The sequence below is a fragment of the Oncorhynchus masou genome, unplaced genomic scaffold, assembly GCF_036934945.1.
Source record: "Oncorhynchus masou masou isolate Uvic2021 unplaced genomic scaffold, UVic_Omas_1.1 unplaced_scaffold_969, whole genome shotgun sequence".
Classification (NCBI taxonomy): domain Eukaryota; kingdom Metazoa; phylum Chordata; class Actinopteri; order Salmoniformes; family Salmonidae; genus Oncorhynchus; species Oncorhynchus masou.
The window spans coordinates 158,780-176,401 of NW_027016195.1; the positions used below are offsets into that span (position 1 = coordinate 158,780).

General features: G+C 48.3%; 1 pseudogene; it reads right to left on the bottom strand.

Annotated features, from left to right (window-relative positions):
- The window catches only part of LOC135538463 (copine-5-like), an 86,253-nt pseudogene that overhangs the window by 18,069 nt on the left and 50,562 nt on the right, over nucleotides 1–17,622 (bottom strand).

Genomic DNA, 17,622 nt, shown 5'->3' on the forward strand with positions numbered 1-17,622 from the left:
GCCCATCCTTCTAAAGCGCTCTCAACCTCTTCTAGTGAAATCTGGGCCTCCATCACTTCTCTAATGTCCTCCGGCAACCGCCTGACAAGTGTTCTAAAAACACATTTCCCTGCTCTATATCTATTTCCCTTTCCTTAAATAAACCTTGGAAATGATCAGTTGTCACCCTGACCATATCCTCTGGTTTTTATACTACCATTTTCTTCATTAACGCCATGCATTACCTTCCTACTCTGTCTGGCCCTAACCAAAAAACCTCTTACACTTATGGTGGCGCTATTTCATTTTTGGAAGAACCGGGCGGACACCTGTTTTAAACAAGATATTTTGTCACAAAAAGATGCTTCCAATGATATGCATATAATTGCTACTGTTGAAAGAAAACACTTGGGGACGTGTCCAGAAATACAAATATCTTCTCTGTTCACAGCCCTTTAACGTGAGACAAGGCAAAACCAAGATGACTTGGCATCCAGGAAATGACAAGGTTTTTGAGGCTCTGTCTTTCATGATCTCCTTATATGGCTGTGCAACGCAAGAGGAATGAGTCTGCCCTTTCTGTCGTTTCCCCAAGGTGTCTGCAGCATTGTCAATTATTTGTAGGCAGATCGTTGGACAAAAGATTGACCATAAGAGACCACATTTACCACGTGTCCGCCCGGTGTCCTGCCCCGAAATTGGTGCGCAAAAGTCACCTGCCAGTATTTTTCCATGGGGCACAGAGAGAGAAGCAAGCTTCCACGAACTGCATGTCAATGAAGAGATATGTGAAAAAACACCTTGAGGATTGATTCCAAACAACGTTTGCCATGTTAGCTCGATATTATGTAGTTAATCCGGAAAATGTTTCACGTTGTAGGTGACTGCATTTTCGGTTCTTCCCCGGTATAGGCGCAATGTGAAACACCAACGATTTCTCCTACACACAGACCCGCTTTCAGGAAACATGGCATTTGGTATGTGGACCACTGGAGTCTCCTCAAAATTGAAAACATCAGAAGCTCTTCAAAGGTAAATGATTTTATTTATTTGGTTATCTGGCTTTTGTGAAAATGTTGCGTGCTACATGCTACACAAAATGCTATGCTAGCTTTGACATACTCTTCACAAATTAGTCAATTTCTATGGTTCAAAAGCATATTTTGAAAATCTGAGATGACAGTGTTGTTAAGAAAAGGCTAAGCTTGAGAGCAAACGCATTATTTTAATTTTATTTGCGATTTTCAGAAATCGTTAACATTTTTATGCTAATGAGCCATGCATTACCTTCCAATCCTGGATCCGGGTTAAAGAACATAGCAGAACAAGTCTCATTATGTTCTAGAAAGCCACTATGCGCACGCTCCAGGAAAGCTTGAGCCTTCCGCTCCTGCAACTCCCTGAGCTGCGCCTTTAGGGTTGCGGATCTCTCCCAGTCAAACGACCACCGAGGTTGCCAGCCTCGTATTCGAGTTCAATTAACCTTTGGATATGATCCACCTCCCTCCTCTCCTCCCTTTTTTTCCTCTTGCAATACCCTATTATAAAAGCCCTAATCCCTCACCTTAACTAATTCCCACCACTCAAACACTCCCTCGCACATGGACCGGAGGCCTTCAAGCCTCCAAAAGAAACCATAAAACCCGTCAACAAAAGCCTGCTCCTCCAGCACATCCCGATCTAACTTCCAGTACCCCCTACCAAAGAGGCATACTGGCGACCCCACCTGCAGGAGCACCCCGTCGTGATCCGAAAAGAAAACAGGCAACAGCCGCCCAGACAACTTACCCAAAGACCTGGGCACAAAAATATAGTTGAGCCCCCCTGGAGTTGCGCCATGTAGGACCGGCCATTTTCGGAGTAGTGTGCAGACCACCATCTACCAGACAATAGCAAGCCATTAGCCCGGCAATGGCGCCTGCACTGCTATCCCCCCCTATTCCTAAATCTGTATTAAAATCCCCCCTATCACTAATTTCCTATTTGTGACACACAGGGGCGTCAGACAGTCCACCATCTCCCTCCTGTCTGCCACCACCTGTGGCCCATACACCACCACTAATCTAAATTTACAATCCCTTATCGTGACATCCACCCCTATAACCCTCCCCTGCATTACCACAAAAGAATCCTCCACTTTTACCTCCCTGTGCCCACACAAAATCCCTACCCCCGATGAGTGCACCCCCCAATACCCCAAACCAACTCCCCCTTGTCCCACTCCCTCTTAAATCTACTAACATCCCCTCCATCCCTCAGGTGAATCTCCTGTAAAAAACAAAAATCAAACCCCACACCCTCCAAATAACTAAAAACCGCCCTCCTCTTAACAGAATCCCTTAAACCCCTTACATTTAAACTAACAAAAGTAAAATTAGACCCCATGAAAAAAAAATAAAACATGTAATACACTCAAATTCTAAACCCAGACAGAAAAAAAACAAAATCAGGAGACTCACCCGATGCTCCCCTGCTCCATATCTACTGGTGAGAACACCATCCGTATTCCCGACATCCCCCCCTCTTCCTCCATCTCACCAACCCAGGATGCAGGAATAGTGTTTGGCACTGGGGTGCCCTGCACCCTGGGTCTACCCCCACAATCCTCCCCCTCCCCAGTGCTGCAGCTGGATTGGAAAAAAATTGGGGAGGCTGAGTCCCCAAACAAACTCCCCACCTCCTCCTGTACCCAGTCCTGAGTCTTGTTAAGTGTGTCCCCACCCAACAGAAGTTGAGCGCCTGGGGAAACCAGCAGCAACCCAGAAGTTTCTCCCACCCCCATCACTCTCTTGGCCATCCCCTCCCCTCTCACTGTCGGCCAATCGCACCCTCCTCTTCATTCTCTTCTTTGGTGATGGCGGCCTCTTCTTCCCCCATCCCCCCCCCCGCTCCTGCCCCCCCCAGCCGCAGACGCATATGACCTCTGACGAGCCGGGCACCTCGCCACAGGTGTGCTGACGAGCCACACACGTGGCACGCCTTAGGCTTGTCACAATCCCTCGCCTCGTGATCCTCAGATCCACAAAATCTGCATTTTCTCATGCTGCACGAGGCGAAAATGTGTCCGTAGGCCATACAGCGCCTGCAAAATGGGGGCTGACGTGCATAAAACAACGTCCCCCTGTCAGCCCCTAGGGAGAACATAGCAGGAGGATGGAGGTAGCCACCATGTCCCTTTGGGTCCTCCTTGAGGAGGGCCTGGAAGCCTCTCCTCCCATTCCAAAACCCAAGGGAGTCTTTGAGGTGCCTAGCTGAGGAGACGTTATCCATGTACCTCCCCAGAAAGGCCCTCACCTCTTCATCTTTAACGTATGGGTTGTAAATGTTGACAGTTACAACCCTAAAGTTATTCTTCGCCAGGCTTGTTATTTCGTAGTGGCTCATCGGCCACTCACCTCCCACTGCATTCTTGCCTTTCTCAGGATATCATCGTGTTAAACAATGCTACCTTATATAATGTTACTTACCCTACATTATTCATCTCATATGCATACGTATACCTGTACTCTATATCATCGACTGCATCCTTATGTAATACATGTATCACTAGCCACTTTAACTATGCCACTTTGTTTACATACTCATCTCCATGTATATACTGTACCGATACCATCTACTGTATCTTGCCCTGCTCTGTATCATCACTCATTCATATATCCTTATGTACATATGAGAAGACTTTATCCCCTTACACTGTGTATAAGACAGTAGATTAGGAATTGTTAGTTAGATTACTTGTTGGTTATTACTGCATTGTCGGAACTAGAAGCACAAGCATTTCGCTACACTCGCATTAACATCTGCTAACCATGTGTATGTGACAAATAAATTTGATTTGATTTTGATTTGATCTGTTTCTCCTCTGTATATAGTGCCACGTCGTATGCTCCCTCAAAACGAGTTGCCTTGGAAACAAAACACGTCCTTCACCGTCAGCTTTAGAATCCCCATCAATATCATCCTTCCAAAAGTTTCCTGTCCTAAAGGCTCCAACTCCTTTTCCTGCCAAGCAAACCGAATCGTGTTGGCCAGCCCAATCCCAGGGACCGACCGTGTTGATGTATTTTGCACCATCTCCGCAAGGAGAATGGCGCTCGTTCTCTTCTCTTCCAAAACAAGGAAAAAAAGAAAAACCAAAGTGACTGAGCCTATACTGGTGCAACAAACACAGAGACAGGAACAATCACCCACAAACACACAGTGAAACCCAGGCTACCTAAATATGGTTCACAATCAGAGACAACGATAATCACCTGACTCTGATTGAGAACCGCCTCAGGCAGCCATAGACCAATCTGTACACCCCACACAACCCCAAGACGAAACACACTACAAATAAACCCATGTCACACCCTGGCCTGACTCAATAAATGAAGATAACATAATAAATATAGACCAGGGCGTGACAGCTTCGTTTCCAAGGTGGCAGGTGACAGAGTAGTACAGTGTGAGGATGAGACAGTGTCGCATTCAATACATTAAGTAGCAGGCAGCCTCTCCTCAGAAGGTACATTAATTATACTAGTAGTTATACTAACTAACTATGTCTGATGTTACCCAGAGATCTACTAACTCTCTCTGTCTAATGTTCCCCAGAGATCTACTAACTCTCTCTGTCTAATGTTACCCAGAGCTCTACTAACTCTCTCTGTCTAATGTTACCCAGAGATCTACTAACTCTCTCTGTCTAATGTTCCCCAGAGATCTACTAACTCTCTCTGTCTAATGTTACCCAGAGATCTACTAACTCTCTCTGTCTGTCTAATGTAACCCAGAGATCTACTAACTCTCTATGTCTAATGTTACCCAGAGATCTACTAACTCTCTCTGTCTGTCTAATGTTACCCAGAGATCTACTAACTCTCTCTGTCTGTCTAATGTTACCCAGAGATCTACTAACTCTCTCTGTCTAATGTTACCCAGAGATCTACTAACTCTCTCTGTCTAATGTTACCCAGAGCTCTACTAACTAACTCTGTCTAATGTTACCCAGAGATCTACTAACTAACTCTGTCTAATGTTACCAAGAGCTCTACTAACTAACTATGTCTGATGTTACCAAGAGATCTACTAACTATCTATGTCTAATGTTACCCAGAGATCTACTAACTCTCTATGTCTAATGTTACCCAGAGATCTACTAACTCTCTATGTCTAATGTTACCCAGAGATCTACTAACTCTCTCTGTCTAATGTTACCCAGAGCTCTACTAACTCTCTCGGTCTAGTCTTACCCAGAGCTCTACTAACTCTCTCTGTCTAATCTTACCCAGAGCTCTACTAACTCTCTCTGTCTAATCTTACCCAGAGCTCTACTAACTCTCTCTGTCTAATCTTACCCAGAGCTCTACTAACTCTCTATGTTTAATGTTACCCAGAGCTCTACTAACTCTCTATGTCTAATGTTACCCAGAGCTCTACTAACTCTCTATGTCTAATGTTACCCAGAGCTCTACTAACTCTCTATGTCTAATGTTACCCAGAGATCTACTAACTATCTCTGTCTGATGTTACCCAGAGATCTACTAACTATCTATGTCTAATGTTACCCAGAGATCTACTAACTCTCTCTGTCTAATCTTACCCAGAGCTCTACTAACTCTCTCTGTATAATGTTACCCAGAGCTCTACTAACTCTCTCTGTATAATGTTACCCAGAGATCTACTAACTCTCTCTGTCTAATGTTACCCAGAGATCTACTAACTCTATCTGTCTGTCTAATGTTACCCAGAGCTGTCTAATGTTCCCCAGAGATCTACTAACTCTCTCTGTATAATGTTACCTTGGAGATCTCTAACTCTAATGTTCCCCAGAGATCTACTCTCTCTGTATAATGTTACCCAGAGATCTACTAACTCTGTCTAATGTTAACCAGAGCTGAAATAACTATCTCTCTCTCTCTCTCTCTCTCTCTCTCGCTCTCTCTCTCTCTCCCTCTCCCTCTCGCTCTCTCCCTCTCTCCCCCCTCTCCTTGCACTCTCTCCCTCCTTCCCTCTCACCATCCCCCCCCCTCCTCCACACTTTATTGAGTCCCTGCAGTTGTGTTTCAGAATCCCCCTCCATCTCAGGTTTGACTTCAACACAACAAGCGGTGTAATAATGTCCTTCCTAGAGAAACTCCTCAGCTGCCTCACTCAATTTGTTGCTCACAGGTGGCCTGTGATGTGGTAAACAAAATCCAGATGGATGGAAGTGATACCGAACCACCAGGCAGCTTTAAAGTGGTTAGAATTCACAATCCTGGGAGTTCCATTTGACGATAGGATTCCCACATACATTCTAGAACTAGAAACTGTATTTTTTTCCTTACATGTTAAACAGCTTTACATGGGTATCTATTTTTCATAGTTCAAGTCTATGTAATCAATGTAGTTTAGGTGTCAGTCGTGCCTGATTTTCCTTTTTCTCTCTAATCGACTCAAACAGTGGGGAGATGACCTCTTGTGAGTGAAGATAATGATCATTTGCATTTATATTAGAAACCTGCTGTGTAAGTGGTGCTTTGTGGCGATGAGGCAAACTCTTCATCATCATAGGTTTAATGTACCTCACACAGACCCCTGAAGGACTGGGGAAAACGCATGCACGCACACACGCACACGCACGCACGCACACACACGCACACACACTGTTGGACCACAACACATCAGTCACAGAGTGGAATGTGTGGGAATATTTGATTATTTTACAGAGATGATGGTTATATTAACTGACAGTCACATTGTGTCTCACACTGAAGTACTCTGAAGGACACAGGCTGTCTTGTTCATTTTAATGGTTCAAACAGAATGTTCACATTCACATCAGTCACAGAGTGGAAGTGCTCTCTCTTTAGCTAGCTGCTGCCTGTTCACGGGAATGTGGGAATATTTGATTATTTTACAGAGATGATGGTTATATTAACCTGACAATGTTAAGTCAGAACATTGTGTCTCTGCCCAATGACGAGCGTGTGCCTATCTGTAATGTCAGTCATGAAATGTGTGAACATGGTTGAAGGACATGGGTTATTTGCGCTACCTCCGAGGCTGTCTTGTTCATTTTAATGGTTCAAACAGAATGTTCTAGCGATTCTGTATGCTAGAGCCTCACCTCTCTCTACCTTCCCTGGAGTCTTTGAAGAACAGCATGCTTGGAGACGCCTGTAAAGTGCCTCATCTCTTTAGCTAGCTGCTGCCTGTTCACGTCCCCTGGAATAGATTGGGACAGCACATCATGCATTGGCTTTTAATGTATTTTAGAGCCTCATTATCCTATTCGTAATATACCCTGAGAACACTTTATGACAAATGCTAAAATTGTTATGCATTATATGGCCTATGCATTACAGTCAGATGTATTACTAGAGCCTCATCTCTCTCTACTGTATGGCAATAAACCAGTCCATTCTGAGTTCAGTGGATTGGTTTACAGTCATTCTAGAGAGGAGCCTGATTATTCTGCCCAATAAGTCCGCCACTACCCACTTCCCCTCGCCTCCCTCTCTTCCCCTCGCTCCCTCTCTTCCCCTCATCTCCTCTCTTCCCTGCTAGAGCCTCGTTGCCTCTCTTCCCCTCGCTCCCTCTCTCTCTACCTCTAGGAGCCTCCCTCTACCCCCCTGCTAGAGCCTCATCTCTCTCTACCTCTGCTCCCTCTCTTCCCCTGTTAGAGCCTCCCTCTCTCTGTTCCCTCGTTAGAGCCTCATCTCTCTTCCCCTCGTTCCCTCTCTTCTACCTCGCTCCCTCTCTCTCTCCCTCGCCTCCCTAGAGCCTCATCCCTTCGGAGCCTCTCTCTCGCCTCATCTCTCTTCCCTCTCTTCCCCTCTCTCCCTCTCCCCTCCTCCCTCTCATCCTCTCTTCCCCTGCTCCCTCTCTTCTCTACCTCGTTCTCCTCTCTTCCCTCCTCCCCTGTTCCCCTCATCTTCCCTCCCCTGCTCGAGCCTCCTCTCTCTTCCCCCTCGCCTCCCTCTCTTCCCCCTCTAGAGCCTCCCTCTCTACCTCCCCCGCTCCCTCATCTTCTCTCTCCCCTCTTCTCCTCGCTAGGGCCTCATCTCTCTCTATACCTCCCCTGCTAGAGTGTCACCTCTTTCTACCTCCCCTGCTAGAGCCTTATCTCTCTCTACCTCCCCTGCTAGAGCCTCATCTCTCTCTACGTCCCCTGCTAGAGCCTCATCTCTCTCTACCTCCCCTGCTAGAGCCTCATCTCTCTCTACCTCCCCTGCTAGAGCCTCATCTCTCTCTACCTCCCCTGCTAGAGCCTCATCTCTCTCTACCTCCCCTGTTAGAGCCTCATCTCTCTCTACCTCCCCTGCTAGAGCCTCATCTCTCTCCACCTCCCCTGCTAGAGTCTCATCTCTCTCTACCTCCCCTGCTAGAGCCTCATCTCTCTCTACCTCCCCTGCTAGAGCCTCATCTCTCTCTACCTCCCCTGCTAGAGCCTCATCTCTCTCTACCTCCCCTGCTAGAGCCTCATCTCTCTCTACCTTCCCTGTTAGAGCCTCATCTCTCTCTACCTCCCCTGCTAGAGTCTCATCTCTCTCTACCTCCCCTGTTAGAGCATCATCTCTCTCTACCTCCCCTGCTAGAGCCTCATCTCTCTCTACCTCCCCTGCTAGAGCCTCATCTCTCTCTACCTCCCCTGCTAGAGCCTCATCTCTCTCTACCTCCCCTGTTAGATCTCTCTCTACCTCCCCTGCTAGAGCCTCATCTCTCTCTAGAGCCTCATCTCTCTCTCTACCTCCCTGCTAGAGCTAGAGCCTCATCTCTCTCTACCTCCCCTGCTAGAGCCTCATCTCTCTCTACCTCCCCTGCTAGAGCCTCATCTCTCTCTACCTCCCCTGCTAGAGCCTCATCCTCTCTACCTCCCCTGTTAGAGCCTCATCTCTCTCTACCTCCCCTGCTAGACCTCCCTGCTAGAGCCTCATCTCTCTCCTACTCTCCCCTGCTAGAGCCTCATCTCTCTCTACCTCCCCTGTTAGAGCCTCATCTCTCTCTACTCCCCTGTTAGAGCCTCATCTCTCTCTACCTCCCCTGCTAGAGCCTCATCTCTCTCTACCTCCCCTGCTAGAGCCTCATCTCTCTCTACCTCCCCTGCTAGAGCCTCATCTCTCTCTACCTCCCTGCCAGAGCCTCATCTCTCTCTCCTCATCTCTCCCCTCGCACTTTATCAGCTCCAGTTAATAAAGTAGCTTTTCTGCTTTAGGTCTATACGGAATGGGTCTAGTTGTCGGGTCCGTTTGGAGTGGGTCTCTATATTTAAAAAATGTATTTCTGCCTATGGGTCCGGATGGGAAATCCCCAGATCCATTTGGACCCTGTGAAGACCTATAATATATAGTACAGTATATGCATTGGTTAAAGCTCAATGTTAAATTCAAATCTCCATTCCATCATATCTAAGCCAATATTACACAAATATCAATGAAAATGTGCAAATCAAGTTGATTGCAGGTACACAACACACTCCTCCTCGCCTCTCATCATGAGCCTAGAGCCTCATCTCTCTCTACCTCCCCTGCTAGAGCCGCCTCATCTCTCTCTTTCCTGGGAACCACATACCGGATTGTTAACAAGGTCGTTAGCATTAGAAAAACAAGAAAATGTCTTGCCCTGACCTCACCTCATATCTAGACATTGGATAAGAACAAGACTACAGCATCAATGAAGTGATCATTGGTCTTGCCAATACCTTTGTAGGTCGCAACAGTTTTGATTAAATGTATAATTTATCACTCTCACATTCTATTTTCCATCCATTAAGAAACAACGATGTGCTATCTTTTTGTAGCATTTCTGACAACGCTAACATCTTTTCTGCTGAATATCAGAGTTCTAAAACTGGACCAAAGCACTTGGTCCGGTTTCGGCTAGTCACTAGCGCAGCAACAACGCTAGTAACGAGCTAACACCAGTCAGATGAGAGGCAAGCTACAAGCAAAGCTACAAACAAATGATGATTTGAGAAGGTTTGAATCCTAAGCAACCTGCGTACACATTGTTTGAAGTACAATAGACCAAAATAGCTACTGTAGTAGGTCAAAGTTGTGTGCTGGAAAACCTTGGTAGAGCATGGGTGAAGTAGACATTGGGGTGCTCATGTGAATTTCCTTTCTTTTCGGCTTCAGACCAATGCCTACTTCTCATTTAAATCGTAGTTGTTTTTTGATGCAGTATATGGGTCTGATATTCACGATACGTATGGATACAATATTCCTATGGCTCAATACAGCGCTAATAGATGGGTTATTAGGCACAAAAAATATAGGTTTTTATCTTCCTATGTGTCAAACTATCACTAATAGTCTCTGGTTATTCTCTATGGCCTAGCTGACACAAACAATAGAGGTTTTTATCTTCCTGTGTGTCAAACTATCACTAATAGTCTCTGGTTATTCTCTATGGTCTAGAAGAAAAAGAAACGCACACCTATAAAGACGAGGTGCTGGCTAGCGGAGTAGAAACTTGAAAATAAAAATAAAAGAGAGCCGCACACTCTTGGAGCTCAGATGCAAAAATTTAATACCAACGTTTCGACAGCCAAGCTGTCTTCATCAGGGTTTAATCACAAACACTGCGGGATGACTCGTTTATATAGTGTCAAAGGACACAGGTGTCTGTAATCATGGCCAGGAGTGGCCTAATATCATTGGTTAATAATCAAATATTAAAATGTCATACAAAGAACAGCATACAAACAAATGGATAGCATACGATCATAGATTAATTTGACTATACAAGTTTACACACAATTACAATGGCAAAGTCACAATAACCACAAGAATGGCTTCAGATCAAAGTCTACGTTGAGACCGAAGGGCGCAAGGGTCTTTAAATTAAAGATCCAGGCAGCCTCTCGTTTTAACAATAAATTATCAAGGTCACCCCCTCTCCTAGGGAGGGTGACATGTTCGATGCCAATATAACGCAGAGACGAAATCGAGTGGCCTGCCTCCAAGAAGTGGGCCGCAACTGGATAAGTCAAGTTTTTACACCTAATGGTGCTACGGTGCTCTGAGATACGTACTTTTCTCTATGGTCTAGCTGACACATGCAGTAGAGGTTTCTATCTTATGTCTTGACAATGAGTTGAACATTTTAAAAGCATTATGTTGATGTACTGAACACTATTTGAATGGCGTTGATTGACTGTACGGGAAAAAGGTAACAGTTAAATATGTTGCACTTACTCTGCAGTTCCCCAGCTCCTCGACTGAAAGGATAATGGTGCCACATTTCTTCCCAGGGATACCACTACAAAACAGAGAGAGAGAGAGAGAGAGATAAAAGCTCCATCCTGTACTCATTACATTTAGTGTTGACATGACCATGCATTATAATGGGACTTCCACCTTTCGTCTTTTCTCTGTGAACCCTCCACATTCAGGAACCAAACAGCAATGGGGAGCACTGTCTCTTATATACTCCCTAAAACTCCCTAAAAGTGCGCCGCAATCTGTCTTGATGTTTTCTTTCATGAACAGTAGGATTTGTTCCCAGCCCACAGTAGAATTAGACTGTTCCCAGCCCACAGTAGAACTAGACTGTTCCCAGCCAACAGTAGAACTAGACTGTTCCCAGCCCACAGTAGAACTAGACTGTTCCCAGCTCACAGTAGAACTAAACTGTTCCCAGCTCACAGTAGAAGTAGACTGTTCCCAGCTCACAGTAGAATTAGACTGTTCCCAGCCCACAGTAGAACTAGACTGTTCCCAGCCCACAGTAGAACTAGACTGTTCCCAGCCCACAGTAGAACTAGACTGTTCCCAGCCCACAGTAGAACTAGACTGTTCCCAGCCCACAGTAGAACTAGACTGTTCCCAGCCCACAGTAGAACTAGACTGTTCCCAGTCTACAGTAGAACTAGACTGTTCCCAGCCCACAGTAGAACTAGACTGTTCCCAGCCCACAGTAGAACTAGACTGTTCCCAGCCCACAGTAGAACTAGACTGTTCCCAGTTCACAGTAGGATTAGACTGTTCCCAGACTACAGTGTATTCTCCTGTTCCCAGACTACAGTGTATTCTCCTGTTCCCAGACTACAGTGTATTCTCCTGTACTGATCCCAGACTACAGTGTATTCTCCCTGTTCCCAGACTACAGTGTATTCTCCTGTTCCCAGACTACAGTGTATTCTCCTGTTCCCAGACTACAGTGTATTCTCCTGTTCCCAGACTACAGTGTATTCTCCTGTTCCCAGACTACAGTGTATTCTCCTGTTCCCAGACTACAGTGTATTCTCCTGTTCCCAGACTACAGTGTATTCTCCTGTTCCCAGACTACAGTGTATTCCCCTGTTCCCAGACTACAGTGTATTCTCCTTTTCCCAGACTACAGTGTATTCTCCTGTTCCCAGACAACAGTGTATTCTACTGTTGCCAGACTACAGTGTATTCTCCTGTTCCCAGACTACAGTGTATTCTCTTGTTCCCAGACTACAGTGTATTCTCCTGTTGCCAGACTACAGTGTATTCTCCTGTTGCCAGACTACAGTGTATTCTCCTGTTCCCAGACTACAGTGTATTCTCCTGTTCCCAGACTACAGTGTATTCTCCTGTTCCCAGACTACAGTGTATTCTCCTGTTCCCAGACTACAGTGTATTCTCCTGTTCCCAGACAGTGTATTCTCCTGTTCCCAGACTACAGTGTATTCTCCTGTTCCCAGACTACAGTGTATTCTCCTGTTCCCAGACTACAGTGTATTCTCCTGTTCCCAGACTACAGTACTGTTCCCAGACTAGTGTATTCTCCTGTTCCCAGACTACAGTGTATTCTCCTGTTCCCAGACTACAGTGTATTCTCCTGTTCCCAGACTACAGTGTATTCTCCTGTTCCCAGACTACAGTGTATTCCCCTGTTCCCAGACGACAGTGTATTCCCCTGTTCCCAGACTACAGTGTATTCTCCTGTTCCCAGACGACAGTGTATTCTCCTGTTCCCAGACTACAGTGTATTCTCCTGTTCCCAGACTACAGTGTATTCTCCTGTTCCCAGACGACAGTGTATTCTCCTGTTCCCAGACTACAGTGTATTCCCCTGTTGCCAGACTACAGTGTATTCTCCTGTTCCCAGACTACAGTGTATTCTCCTGTTCCCAGACTACAGTGTATTCTTCTGTTGCCAGACAGGAGAATACAGCAGCTGTTTGTGGCATCGCATGGGGAGGTGTAACACATACTGCACAGTGATGGCTGGTGGCCTGCAAGACGAGGCAGACACACGCACACACACACACACACACACACACACACACACACACACACACACACACACACACACACACACACAGAGAGAGAGGGAGACACACACACACCAGGATGTTCATGTAGAAACGCCAAACAAACACTGTTGACCTCTCCTCCATCTCTCCAATGGCTGCCAATCTAATTCAGACAGACCAACAACAGCAGGGCTCAGGAGTGTCCAGCAAATGCTATTTCAACTGGATACTGGTGTGTGTGGGGGGGGGGTTGGTTTGCATCTATTGCCATCCAATCACCAAGGCTCTCAGCTTTCACTGTGACTAGATGAGTTCAATGGGTTGAAAAAGGTCCAAACCACCAACACTGTGTTGGCCACAGAGAGGAGGAGGAGAAGGACAGGGTATCAACTATCCTGTCGCACATGGGTGTGCTGCTTCCCAAATGACACCCTATTCCCTATGTAATGCACTACTTTAGACTTTTGACCAGAGCCCCTTAAAGGGAATATGGTGCCATTTGGGATGCAAGACAAGGCTGTCCATCCTCCCAGACACAAGGCTGTCCATCTCCCAGACACAAGGCTGTCCATCTCCCAGACACAAGGCTGTCCATCCTCCCAGACACAAGGCTGTCATCCTCCCAGACACAAGGCTGTCCATCCTCCCAGACACAAGGCTGTCCATCCTCCCAGACACAAGGCTGTCCATCCTCCCAGACACAAGGCTGTCCATCCTCCCAGACACAAGGCTGCCCATCCTCCCAGACACAAGGCTGTCCATCCTCCCAGACACAAGGCTGTCCATCCTCCCAGACACAAGGCTGTCCAGGCTGTCCTCCCAGACACAAGGCTGTCCATCCTCCCAGACACAAGGCTGTCCATCCTCCCAGACACAAGGCTGTCCATCCTCCCAGACACAAGGCTGTCCATCCTCCCAGACACAAGGCTGTCCATCCTCCCAGACACAAGGCTGTCCATCCTCCCAGACACAAGGCTGTCCATCCTCCCAGACACAAGGCTGTCCATCCTCCCAGACACAAGGCTGTCCATCCTCCCAGACACAAGGCTGTCCATCCTCCCAGACACAAGGCTGTCCATCCTCCCAGACACAAGGCTGTCCATCCTCCCAGACACAAGGCTGTCCATCCTCCCAGACACAAGGCTGTCCATCCTCCCAGACACAAGGCTGTCCATCCTCCCAGACACAAGGCTGTCCATCCTCCCAGACACAAGGCTGTCCATCCTCCCAGACACAAGGCTGTCCATCCTCCCAGACACAAGGCTGTCCATCCTCCCAGACACAAGGCTGTCCATCCTCCCAGACACAAGGCTGTCCATCCTCCCAGACACAAGGCTGTCCATCCTCCCAGACACAAGGCTGTCCATCCTCCCAGACACAAGGCTGTCCATCCTCCCAGACACAAGGCTGTCCATCCTCCCAGACACAAGGCTGTCCATCCTCCCAGACACAAGGCTGTCCATCCTCCCAGACACAAGGCTGTCCATCCTCCCAGACACAAGGCTGTCCATCCTCCCAGACACAAGGCTGTCCATCCTCCCAGACACAAGGCTGTCCATCCTCCCAGACACAAGGCTGTCCATCCTCCCAGACACAAGGCTGTCCATCCTCCCAGACACAAGGCCATCCTCCCAGACACAAGGCTGTCCATCCTCCCAGACACAAGGCTGTCCATCCTCCCAGACACAAGGCTGTCCATCCTCCCAGACACAAGGCTGTCCATCCTCCCAGACACAAGGCTGTCCATCCTCCCAGACACAAGGCTGTCCATCCTCCCAGACACAAGGCTGTCCATCCTCCCAGACACAAGGCTGTCCATCCTCCCAGACACAAGGCTGTCCATCCTCCCAGACACAAGGCTGCTGTCCATCCTCCCAGACACAAGGCTGTCCATCCTCCCAGACACAAGGCTGTCCATCCTCCCAGACACAAGGCTGTCCATCCTCCCAGACACAAGGCTGTCCATCCTCCCAGACACAAGGCTGTCCATCCTCCCAGACACAAGGCTGTCCAATCCTCCCAGACACAAGGCTGTCCATCCTCCCAGACACAAGGCTGTCCATCCTCCCAGACACAAGGCTGTCCATCCTCCCAGACACAAGGCTGTCCATCCTCCCAGACACAAGGCTGTCCATCCTCCCAGACACAAGGCTGTCCATCCTCCCAGACACAAGGCTGTCCATCCTCCCAGACACAAGGCTGTCCATCCTCCCAGACACAAGGCTGTCCATCCTCCCAGACACAAGGCTGTCCATCCTCCCAGACACAAGGCTGTCCATCCTCCCAGACACAAGGCTGTCCATCCTCCCAGACACAAGGCTGTCCATCCTCCCAGACACAAGGCTGTCCATCCTCCCAGACACAAGGCTGCCCATCCTCCCAGACACAAGGCTGCCCATCCTCCCAGACACAAGGCTGTCCATCCTCCCAGACACAAGGCTGTCCATCCTCCCAGACACAAGGCTGTATCCTCCCAGACACAAGGCTGCCCATCCTCCCAGACATAGGCTGTCCATCCTCCCAGACACAAGGCTGTCCATCCTCCCAGACACAACTCCCAGACACAAGGCTGTCTATCCTCCCAGACACAAGGCTGTCCATCCTCCCAGACACAAGGCTGCCCATCCTCCCAGACACAAGGCTGTCTATCCTCCCAGACACAAGGCTGTCCATCCTCCCAGACACAAGGCTGTCCATCCTCCCAGACACAAGGCTGTCCATCCTCCCAGACACAAGGCTGTCTATCCTCCCAGACACAAGGCTGTCCATCCTCCCAGACACAAGGCTGTCCACCTCCCAGACACAAGGCTGCCCATCCTCCCAGACACAAGGCTGTCCATCCTCCCAGACACAAGGCTGCCATCCTCCCAGACACAAGGCTGTCCATCCTCCCAGACACAAGGCTGTCCATCCTCCCAGACACAAGGCTGTCCATCCTCCCAGACACAAGGCTGTCCATCCTCCCAGACACAAGGCTGTCCATCCTCCCAGACACAAGGCTGTCCATCCTCCCAGACACAAGGCTTCCATCCTCCCAGACACAAGGCTGTCATCCTCCCAGACACAAGGCTGTCCATCCTCCCAGACACAAGGCTGTCCATCCTCCCAGACACAAGGCTGTCCATCCTCCCAGACACAAGGCTGTCCAATCCTCCCAGACACAAGGCTGTCCATCCTGGGACACAAGGGGTCCATCCTCCCAGACACAAGGCTGTCTATCCTCCCAGACACAAGGCTGTCCATCCTGGGACACAAGGCTGTCCATCCTCCCAGACACAAGGCTGTCCATCCTCCCAGACACAAGGCTGTCTATCCTCCCAGACACAAGGCTGTTATCCTCCCAGACACAAGGCTGTCCATCCTCCCACACACAAGGCTGTCCATCCTCCCAGACACATAAGGCTGTCCATCCTCCCAGACACAAGGCTGTTATCCTCCCAGACACAAGGCTGTCCATCCTCCCAGACACAAGGCTGTCCATCCTCCCCACACAAGGCTGTCCATCCTCCCAGACACAAGGCTGTTATCCTCCCAGACACAAGGCTGACCCATTCCCCAGACACAAGGCTGTTATCCTCCCAGACACAAGGCTGCCCATCCTCCCAGACACAAGGCTGTCCATCCTCCCAGACACAAGGCTGTTATCCTCCCAGACACAAGGCTGTCCATCCTCCCAGACACAAGGCTGTCCATCCTCCCAGACACAAGGCTGCCCATCCTCCCAGACACAAGGCTGTTATCCTCCCAGACACAAGGCTGTCCATCACTCCCAGACACAAGGCTGTCCATCCTCCCAGACACAAGCTTTATCCACCTGGGACACAAGGCTGTTATCCTCCCAGACACAAGGCTGTTATCCTCACCAGACACAAGGGTATACTCCCAGACACAAGGTCTATCCTGTCCATTTATCCACCTCCCAGACACAAGGCTGTCCATCCTCCCAGACAAACAGAGAAGGATTTATCCACACTGGGACCTGGCTGGAAGCCCCTAGCAGGACACACACACACACACACACACGGGTTACACACATTTATCCACACTGGGACACACTTATCCACACTGGGACCGGGTTACACACTGGGACCGGGTGATTAGAAGGTCAATCTTTAGCAGAACTGGGTCCAGCTGTGACAGATGATCTTAGCTGAGTGACGGCTGGTCTGATGGTGCGTTCTGTAGGGACCTGGGTTCAAATAGTATTTATCCTTTCAAATACTTTAGCTGTGCTCAAATTAGCTTTGCATGGAACCAATGGAAAAGTCCCCAAAGTGTAAAACCTTTATCCACACTGGCACCCAGAATCAAACCTAGGATAAGTGAAGTCAGATGATGAAATAGAAAAAGGCCATGAACACAGACAAGGACATTTAGATACATGGAGAAGGCAACTCCTCTACTCCTTTTCTTATCTGTCTGTACAGTAGTTCCCCCTATCACGACAA